Below are 10,411 nucleotides of genomic sequence, written 5' to 3' on the forward strand. Positions count from 1 at the left end.
TGGGGGTCGTGTTATTTTGGGCGTGTCTGTTAGGGGCAACCCACCGCACAAACTGTCTGGCAGTGGTCACTCATGATTTCTGTGGTGGTACTGAACAACTCCAAAGCTGTTTTTGGTGGTACAGATTTGAGCTAATCTAACCTAGCTTTGGTTTGGAAATTAGATAACTCTTGTCAGGGATACTCAATCACTACAAATGTCTGGCAATTACATAGCTCTGTCAGGGGTACCCCACCACTAGAAATGTCTGTCAGAGTGTTTTTGTAATACCTGAAGATGTACGGTACATTGCTGTGCGATTTTCATGTGGTACACTTTTGAGCTAATCTAGAATAGTTGGGGGCATGGTATTTTGGGCGTGGAATACCACACCCACCACCAGAAACCCGGCAGACTTACATTCTGATGATACCAGATATACATACATTGATACCATATAGGAGAAAATTGGTACACTTTTCAGCTAGGTTAACCCCCTGGGCTCCTGCTCTATATAATAGTTATTTTGCACATTACACTTCTCCATTCTGCATTTTGCATAATAGACAGATGCATAATAGAACTTAGCATATTAGAACATTTGTACTTTAATTCGAAGTTGGCCAATCGTGATTGATCTGTTGATTGTGGTCTTTATTTGGTTATACAAAAAATCGCGTTTTTAGCTTCGCTAAGAATATAAACGATTTTACATGCCCAGATTTAATGTGGTCGTATAATATATTAGCGGAGATTGACTTAACAAATCTCTTTCTCCCTCTCTCTGCCAAGTATCATACATTTTTGGGGAAAGAAAACTGATTTATACAATTTTATTGACAGAGGTGGGAAAAAGTCGCGGGACCTCGAGTCCGAGTTGAGTCCCAATTTGCTCCACCTCGAGTTTAGTACCGAGTCGAGTCCCAAGTCTTCACAAAGTCCGAGTCCCGTTCAAGTCGCCAGGTCATCAAGTGTCAGCAGTTCATAGCGAATAAGGTAAGTTAGAGTTATGACCCCCTCTCCGCGACTGAATATTTCAAGTCGAGTCGCAAGTCTGTCATTGATGTGACTTAAGTCGGACTCGAGCCTGTTTCGCATGACAATCAGGACTTGAGTTCCCACCTCTGGAATTTGTCACCTAGTTTTTGAACTATTGATTTTTGAATAGAAAGCATTTTTTTAGTTATTGTTTATGATCGGCTGTTTGTAGTCGGATTATAATGTAAAATCAATACCTATCGGATTGTTTGGTAGTCTATTTATTTATTAAATATTTTTATTGTAACCCAAATCGATCACATGATATATTATTTCAAACGGCAGAATATTCACTGCGCATATCTGGTAATAGGGAATCGGTTTCAGTCGAGTTATTTGCCCCCCCCCCCCCCGCAATTTGATAATCTCGGCCACAGACATGAACGTAATAACAGCCCCCCACCCCAATAATTTGGCCGCAGGTTATTGCACGCAAGTAATTATGCAGTTAGATACAACGACGTCTAATTTTAACATAGAAGTGAGACTTCCAGAAGAAAACCCTGCTATGCTCTATACTGATCCTTGGGTTGAGAGACCCCCAGTTGCGTGGGTCACGATTAGTTAAATGAACAGTCGATCTTTATTTCTACCGGATCACACTTTCGTTGTATCTGTGGCAGATTAGGTAATATAAAAAAAACGACTTAACGACGGGATAGAGTTTTTCTCACACTCATCCCTTGTGTCCCTTATCAATCAAAAAATTCACTGCTATCAGTTCTGACCAATTGAAACAAGCGGTTGCCATGCAAGATACTCCCACATTTTGCAAGAAATGTATGGGGAAGAGGTCAAATCAATAGGGCTCACCCTCTCATTCAAGATCTTTTGATCCTTAACATATTTGTTAAGTTTCTTCAGAATGGGACAACGATTGTAGCTCCCCTGGAGGGTTTACAAAATCCATACATATTTCACATTTTTCGTAAAAAGCAGGGGCTATAGCTCTAGAATGTAAGGTCTGATGAGTACCAAAGTCAAATTCATCCAAGAACGTTTGATCCTTACCACATAGTTTAAGTTTCATCTCGTGTGTCGGACAAAATTGAACTCAACTAAGAAATAGTGATACTCGTTTTGAGTTTCCTCTAAATCGAATAAAAATTGTGACATCTAGATGGCCCACAACCTGAGCATTACTTGCTTTTATGCTATTTGCGTAAAGGGGCGCGGCCATTTGACTGAAAACTTCGGTCGGATTTTCACGAAATTCGGACTCAACCATAATTATTATGTAACGGTGATATATTATATCAACGATTTTGTAAATAAGATAAAACTGATGATATTTCGTACAATCAAAGGTAATAATCCAAAAACAAAAAGTTACGGTCCAATACGCGCCAATATCGAAAGGAACGGGGATATATTTGAACGGTTTTTACAATCAAATAAAAACTGTGGGCTCTAGAGGGTCCACAAGCTAACATGTATGGAAGTGACGATTCTATATGCGCCAATATCGAAAGAAACCCAAATCTCTCGGTTATAAACATACGAACAACAACAACGTGATGAGGTAGTATAGCCATACTAAACTTAGGCTAGTTCAGCTTGAGAACAAAAACTAAGCTACACCGACATTTTAAGTCCTAAATCTGTTTCTATTCTATGTAATAAAATTAAAAAGGTTTGTTTATTCTTTGTGAGTATGGGAACCGGAGTAGAAACGCATTACAAAACAGTATACTAATATTTGGATATGGCGCCCATTTAGGGCAGAGATCTATTCTCGAAGAATGATGTATATGGTTCGCTGTGTGCAGAATGGTAGTTGTATACGCATTCGGTGCATTCAGATTCAGAAATGAAATGAAATAAAATGGGGTGTAACGTCCTACTGTTCTGCTCCCACTAGGCTAATGAAGACGGGTATACGCCATACATTGTGCTATGAGGCCTACTCTTCTAAAGAATTCCAACTGCCAAGGGATCTTTTACGTGCACGTCAATGTGTACACGGGACCTCGGTTTTTTCGTTCCGTCCGAACGACTAGACAGCTGTCCTTGTCAGGCCATCCGTACTGCATCATTGACAAGGGGAAACCACGGCAGAAAAACCCCGATGAACAATCGCGGCCAACACTGGGACCGAACCCGCGACCTCCAGGATAGAGAGCCAGCGTCTTACCCACTTTGCCATCTTGGCTCTATTCAGATTCCGAAAATGTTTTTTTTTTATTTCTTGTTTAGATATAGTCTGTAAACGATACGCATGAGTCGTGTAACTCAGAGTTTGAACGTCCAATCAATTTTTCTATATCTTTTTATAAATATCTTATTCCGTTTCCAACCCAGTGCGCACTTTTCCAAATACTCTACGGAAATCAAAACGTCATTCATTGTAATTCATGACAAATCCCTCCAGTGTATCGTGTTCTATTTATTGGCTTTTGTTCAATGAATGACAACTCTAATAACTATTTTGTCAAGTTGAATTAAGCTTCGTTGGGTTTTAATTTAATAGCTTTTTAGTTTGCTCCGTTGTCTTTATATCTATTATATTTAAAGATACGATATGTAAGATTTAGATAAAGAGCTAACCATACTTGCTATAATGGCTCAAAAATAGATCAGGTAAAATGGAAACATTGAAAATTTCATTCAAATTACTTCATTCTGAGCGAAGTTATCAAAGGTGGCATTTTGGGGCGTGTCTGTTAGAAGTAACCCACCGCACAAACTCTCTGACAGTGGCCATTGATGACTCCTGCTGTGGTACTGAACAACCCCAAAGCTGTTTTTGGTGGTACAGATTTCAGCTAATCTAGCCTAGCTTTGGTCTAAATATTAGATAACTCTTGTCAGGGATACTCCACCACTACAAATGTCTGGCAATTACATAGCTCTGTCAGGGGTACCACACCACTAGACATGTTTTTCAGAGTGTTTTTGTAATACCTGAAGATGTACGGTACACTGCTGTACGATTTTCATTTGGTACACTTTTGAGCTAATCTAGCCTAGTTGGGGGTCATGGCATTTAGGGCGTGGAATACCACACCCACCACCAGAAACCCGGCAGACTTACATTCTGATGATACCAGATATACATACATTGATAGGAAAAAATTGGTACACTTTTCAGCTAGGTTGAACCCCTGTACTGGGCTCCTTGTCTATATCTCGAGTGTCTCTGGATTTATCGTCTTGTAAACGGACTCTATAGCAAAAGCCCTGTGTTGGCCTCTATGTCCCCATGATAGAGGTCATAAATTTACCAAACGGTAAAAACGGGTTGTCATTTAGCCCTAAGTTCATATTGGCCGATTTATTTCGTTATTATTACCCCCTTAAGCTTAATTAATCTGGCCCTGCCTTCGACCCCAGTTCGTCCCATGGTTTTCTACACGGCTGTAGAAATATCTAACAGCACAGAATAAAAAAAAATCCTGAAAATAAATCAACATTTTCCTGAAAATATCTTATCAACATTTTATGAAATCTAAGTGATAAGCAAGGTGCCAAGAAGAAAATCACGCCCATGGGAATGATGGGATAGTCTCACATTCACGTATCACTTTACGTTTTGTCCACGACCACAATTAATTGTTTGGATTATGTTGTCGATATTTCGTACAAATTGTTTGATTCGTGGCAAACGATCGTGCGGGCATTATCCTTAGTAATTACGATGATTACAGATCTATATAAATTATAATTTCAGTGAATGGAAATATGGAAAATATTGATCGGTTGAGTAATTCATTAATGATGTAGATTTAATCTGTGATAAATCTCAGCTGACACGAATGACACTTATTGTCGTACACCAGCATGCTCTCTAATTACAACCGTGTTTCCTGTTAACTAATCGGAAATCAATTATCTTAGCAATCTGCGTGTTGGTGGCCTTGACTAGCTTTCGCTTTTTTCATGGCATACAGTTCGCAAAATTTGAACTGCTTAAATGAGAAAAAGTCTGGCTTCCGGTGTTGTCAGAGAAATTTCTTTGGGATTTTCCAGCAAAGGTTTTGTCAAAGGTTTACGGCCTGGCAAGGACCAGCATCTAGTCGTTCGGATGGAACGAAAACCGGAGTTCCGTGTACAAGCTGGCAGTTGGAATTGTCAGAGTAAGCGGATATGTCGCTGTCTATGGCGGGGTATGGGGTTCAAAATGCAGTCTAGAGTAAAAACCAAAACGTTAAAAGTATAAAGTAGAAAATCTGAAGTAAACGGGAAGATTTGTATCTAAAAGGGTATTAATCTACATTTTTGGTGCATGCCCGACCCCCTGGGACAGAGCCACGCCAATTTTTTGTGTGTGTCTTTGTGTCGTCAAATCAGTATGATCCATCATAGGGCTGTACCTATTTATATAGGTCCATGTCCAACCTCCAGGCTGGAGTTCTGAATGGATCATCTTGGAACTTGGTATATTTATTCCTTACCAGGAGCGTTGTCACACCCACTTTTTGTTAATATTTAGTCTGTAAATCTTTCAAAACAAACCCAAACGTCTAGCTTTCTTTGCCTCTTGTCACATTATAGTCATATTTCATGCTCTTTATTTTAAAAAGTACCATATCAATCAAAGCAGGAATGTGGACGTATATTGCAGTGGTAGCGATGCTTTTGTTCCTGTCTGTCTGTCTGCATGCGCGAAAATCTAAAACTATATTAGAGGCTTTTGGCAAGCTTAAATCCCTGGTCAGTATCGCGTATCCGTATGGTTTTTGCTAGTGACGTCACCAATACGGCAGCAAGTATCGAACAGCTTTCATACGGAAAAGGTTCGTATAACATTGTCGTCTTTTTACGTTTTTTTTCCCTACTTTTTGACGCTGAAATGTTGTATCATAGCGTTTTTATGAATCTATGTGTATCCTTGAACACGAAGGTGTATATATTATGTGATATTGACCATTATAAAGACTTGAAGTTATTCATTATTAATTTTATGAATCTATATGTATCCTAGAACACGAAGGTGTATATTTTGTGTGATTTTAACCATGATACAGACTGGAATTTAATCATTATTTTTTATGAGTTTTTCTCGGAATTCTCATATTTTTTTCTGTCTGTCTGTCTGGAGTTGGTTGGGACTTTCAAATCAGTAAATGATGGGATTCTATGGTAAAGGGGTATAAACTTTCTGAAATGATACATTAGTGAAACTAAAAGTTGCTGTCGAGTCGAAGTCGAAGATTTTTAATAAGATTCGACATTAATTCTTTTTTAATAGCTCAGCAATTGTCAAGCGACTTCACTGCCTCCGGGAAATTGTAGGCTAGGCACTTGGCCAGTACCGATGGTGATCTTGTATAGCCCAGCAGGACTATGGCTGAACCTGGAAATTGTATACAAACTTTTTTTATGATTGATTTTGGTGTCTAACCGTATGTTTTGGGGGCCAAGGAATACATTGATTAGATGATAGTAAAATCAAACATGCCGGACAATATGGCCCTTTAACTCGTTAGCCGTGTTTGGGGGCGATTATTTCACCGAACCACACTATATCTAAAACAAACTATATATTTTTGGACATAGGAACATAGTAGTGATAGGATTACACCTACATGGGTAGGTCCTGAAAAGGGAAGCACAAGTTGTTTGTTGAACATTTAAAAAAACAAATTCTACCCGCAAAACCGGAACATAACATCCACAAATCTAGGTAATATCCAATTTAATCCTTTAGTCGTGTTTCTGGCTGTAACCTGTGACATCACAAGCGAGAAAAGGAGTGACGTCTTACTTATTAGAGCAGGTTATCCAATCTTATTCCGAAAGAGGACACCACGGGCTACTAAAATCAATCATAAAAAAAACTTTGTATACAATTTCCGGGTTCACTTGAAATAGTGAGTTTGGCGACCGGACTAGTATGGAACTAAGTTCAACTAAGTTATGCATACGTACGCGACGCGAAAATCTGCCAAAACTCTAAAATTACATTGACGCAACGTATCACGTATACGATACGGATACGTGATACGGGTGGGGAAAATTCCGCTTGCCAAAAGTCTCTATTGGCGCAACGTTTCAGGTGACGATACGGATATGCGATATATGGATGGGGATGGGAAAAATTCCACTTGCTGAAAGTCTCTAATACCCAAATCTATTTTGCCGTATGCTCTCACTAATACTGTCGTGATGTGTTATGAAAATTGTATGGCCACCATCAGAGGCGGATTTAAGGGGGCGCGAGGGGCGCGAGGGGCCCCCCCCCCTAATTTTCGACAGTGCCCTTTTATACTGCTGAAAGTGCCCATTCTCAGACCCAAATATGTCCGTTCCCAACCCGTTGCAGGGATCCCAAATGACTCAAACCATCGATTCAAACACACCAGTCTGGTCAAATTAATGCTTCCACTTTCAAACGAATTCTTGTTGTTTAGCTGACGGTGCCCTAATCCTATAGAGTGACTATAGACAGACATCTTGTGGAATCGGCGGCGTATACACTCATGTCCATCACCGACGCGCATGAGTGCAACTTGATGTAGCATTGTTTCATGTGTGGACAGTACAAAGTACAAGTTACAAGGCTTAAATAGTGAAGAGGCTAGGGAATAGTTTCGTCTTTTTTCCCATCATAATGCCTCGCTCGCCTTGACAATTTTCGAGTCGCATGTTCAACTGGCTTTTTTGCTCGATTTTAAGGCTCTTTTTCAACGATATCCGAACGTTTACTTAGACGAAAATATCAGCCAAATAGCTCTTGGAATGGCTACAGACGCAAGGATAATTTTCTTGGGGGACCCCCCCCCCCAAAAAAAAAAAAAAAAAAAAATCCCCTCTCAGCGGCGTGCCCCGTCTCCGCGGTCAGTGCCCTCATTTTGCGGCGCCCCCCCCTTTTCAAAATTCCTAGATCCGCCCCTGACCATCAGCTGCCATATAGAATTTGAGAAAATCTGCCCTAGGAAATCATTAGTAGAAAATCTGAAGTGGAAAGTCGAAAGTCAAAAGTTAAAAGTAGGAATTCGAAAGTCAAAAGTTGATAGTAGAAAATAGAAATTCTGTCATTGAAAGTAGAATTCTGACGGTTTAAAAGCTGGATAATTTTGTTATAGGTTTCCACCATTAAAATACTCTTTTAGATAAGAGTGCCCCCTTTTACTTTTGATTTTCTACTTTCGACTCTTTACTCAAGATCGCATTTTAACCCGATACCCCGCCATAGCTGTCCAGTCAAAATTTCGCTCATAGCAAGTCGTATGGTGTATTCCCATCTTCAATATTCCGGTTGGTCAGGAGTCACGGTGGCTCAGTGAGCAAAACGTTCCCGAGATAGAAAGTTCATCGGGATTTTCTGTTGTGGTGTCCCCTTGTCAGTTATGCAGGATAGGGGGTCTGGCAAGGGACAGTGTATAGTCGTTCGGGTGGTACAAAACACCGAGGTCTCATGTTCACACTGGCGTGCACGTAAAATAATATCTGGCCGTAGCGCCGTTCTCCGGGCAAAAGTTCCCTCACAGCTCAGCGTATGCCCGTCTTCATTAGCCAAGTCGGGGTAGGACGTTAAACCCCATTTCATTTCATTTTATTTCATTCCAGGTTGGTTCAGAACAGCAGGACGTAAACCCCATTTCATTTCCTCAATTTAGAATTTCCATGTTACCAGAGTCGAATTATTATTTTTACTACAGAAGACGCGCCGGTATTCCGTGAATGGATAGAAAGAAACCCCAAAATATTATACATAGATCCCTAGAGGTAATCAAATTCAAAAATAAAAACAAAATTTTACAGCAGTTTAAAAATAGTACGTGCACGAAGTTCTCCAGTTGAGTCCCACTTATCGGTAAATCTGTAAATAATTTATACGCATGGAATATTTCCATAAAAAGTTCGTTATTATCTTTGCTACTCCATGGGGTTTGCTTGAAATACATCAGATATTGACGTTTTATCGACGGAGATCGAGGGCAGTATGGATTCAATTGCCACAGTTCTCTATATAGACTAAATATTTTCATAATCATCTTTTATTTTTTACTATTTTTAGTTGCAATAAAAACGACCTTAACATTTACATGCAGTCGAATTCACAAACATAATTCGTTTTTATGAAATCGGTTTTATAGTATAAATACTAAAACTTGGGCCCTTATTCACGAAAACTTAAACTAAGTTACAACCGAAATTTTAAGAAATACTGCAACTTCATTGGATATATGCAAATTGATTTTACTGGTCAGCCAATCGAATTGCAGTATTTCTTAAAATTTCGATTGTATCTTAGTTTAAGTTTTCATGAATAAGGGCCCTGTACATTATATTATGTTGTAAGTGTTACTGTTTAGAGTTAAAAAATATGAAGTTTTCTAACTTAGCTCTTTCTTAATTTTGTGGCATTGCTGTCATAACAATTTCACCTTCATTTGGTAAAAATAAGATTGTTGATCTGTGGAAAAATAAAATTGTTGATTTGTGGAAAAATAAAATTGTTGATTTGTGGAAAAATAAAATTGTTGATTTGTGGAAATATAAAATTGTTGATTTGATTTTGTATTTTGATTTGTTGTATGGAAGACCAAACAGTTTTTTATTCAATGTTCTTAATTTATAGTCATTAATTCTTAATTCTTCATTTTTTGTCGTATTTCAATATTTGTACACTAAAATAAACATTTTTATCTTAAAATCAATATTTGTTTTACAAATCAGATTTGTAAATTGTATTTTTGTTTAATTTATTTTTAATATGCAACGAAAAACAGATCTCGAACAAGAAATTTCCAAATACAAATCTCCAAATACACATTTTGCCAAACATTTGTCAAAAAACATTTCTCCTAAATCATGGAACCGGGACGCTAGTGGTGAGCCGAAATGAACCTGGCATACAATAAGTCACCATACAATAATTGGGAATCGAGCAAGCAAACAATAAGAAAAATCGTTCGATGACTATAGTGAAATCACGTGCGTAGTATATGGCTAAACCACTGAGTTATCTCTCTCTCTCTCTCTCTCTCTCTCTCTCACGTTTTCACCGCGATAGCGGCTCTTCAGGCATTTATTAAACAATAATTCAATTAACATTTATTAAACAATAATTCAATTAACAATGTTAATTGAATTATTGTTTAATAAATGCCTGAAGAGCCGCTATCGCGGTGAAAACGTTAGCATAAAAATATAGTTTTATTTTGCCATCTTTAATTTCAATTATATATTACCAAAGAGCAGCTTTAATTAACTATTCTACTATATATATATATATATATATTTGCAAGATGGTGTCCCCAACAAGGGACACGACGTGCCCGACGTTAGATCATTTTCTTTTGAATTTCACGTTAAAATATGAATATTATGGACATTCCTAATAAAATTGATTTTTAAAACATTTTTCCTCAATTCTCCAGTCTTCAGCCATCTTGCGAGGCAACTCATCGCGTTTACGAGAACCGATTCGAATACCAACTCGAGA

General features: G+C 38.4%; 1 long non-coding RNA gene across 1 annotated transcript in view; it reads left to right on the forward strand.

Annotated features, from left to right (window-relative positions):
• The window catches only part of LOC126811938 (uncharacterized), an 11,687-nt gene extending 2,709 nt beyond the window's left edge, over window positions 1–8,978 (forward strand). Inside the window, exons 2-3 of the long non-coding RNA XR_007675785.2 lie at window positions 823–975; window positions 8,530–8,978. This is a non-coding gene — a long non-coding RNA (uncharacterized LOC126811938). The remainder of the gene's footprint in view (window positions 1–822; window positions 976–8,529) is intronic.
• The last annotated feature ends 1,433 nt before the right edge of the window (window positions 8,979–10,411 follow it).

The sequence above is a fragment of the Patella vulgata genome, chromosome 2 (genome assembly GCF_932274485.2).
Source record: "Patella vulgata chromosome 2, xgPatVulg1.2, whole genome shotgun sequence".
Taxonomy (NCBI): domain Eukaryota; kingdom Metazoa; phylum Mollusca; class Gastropoda; family Patellidae; genus Patella; species Patella vulgata.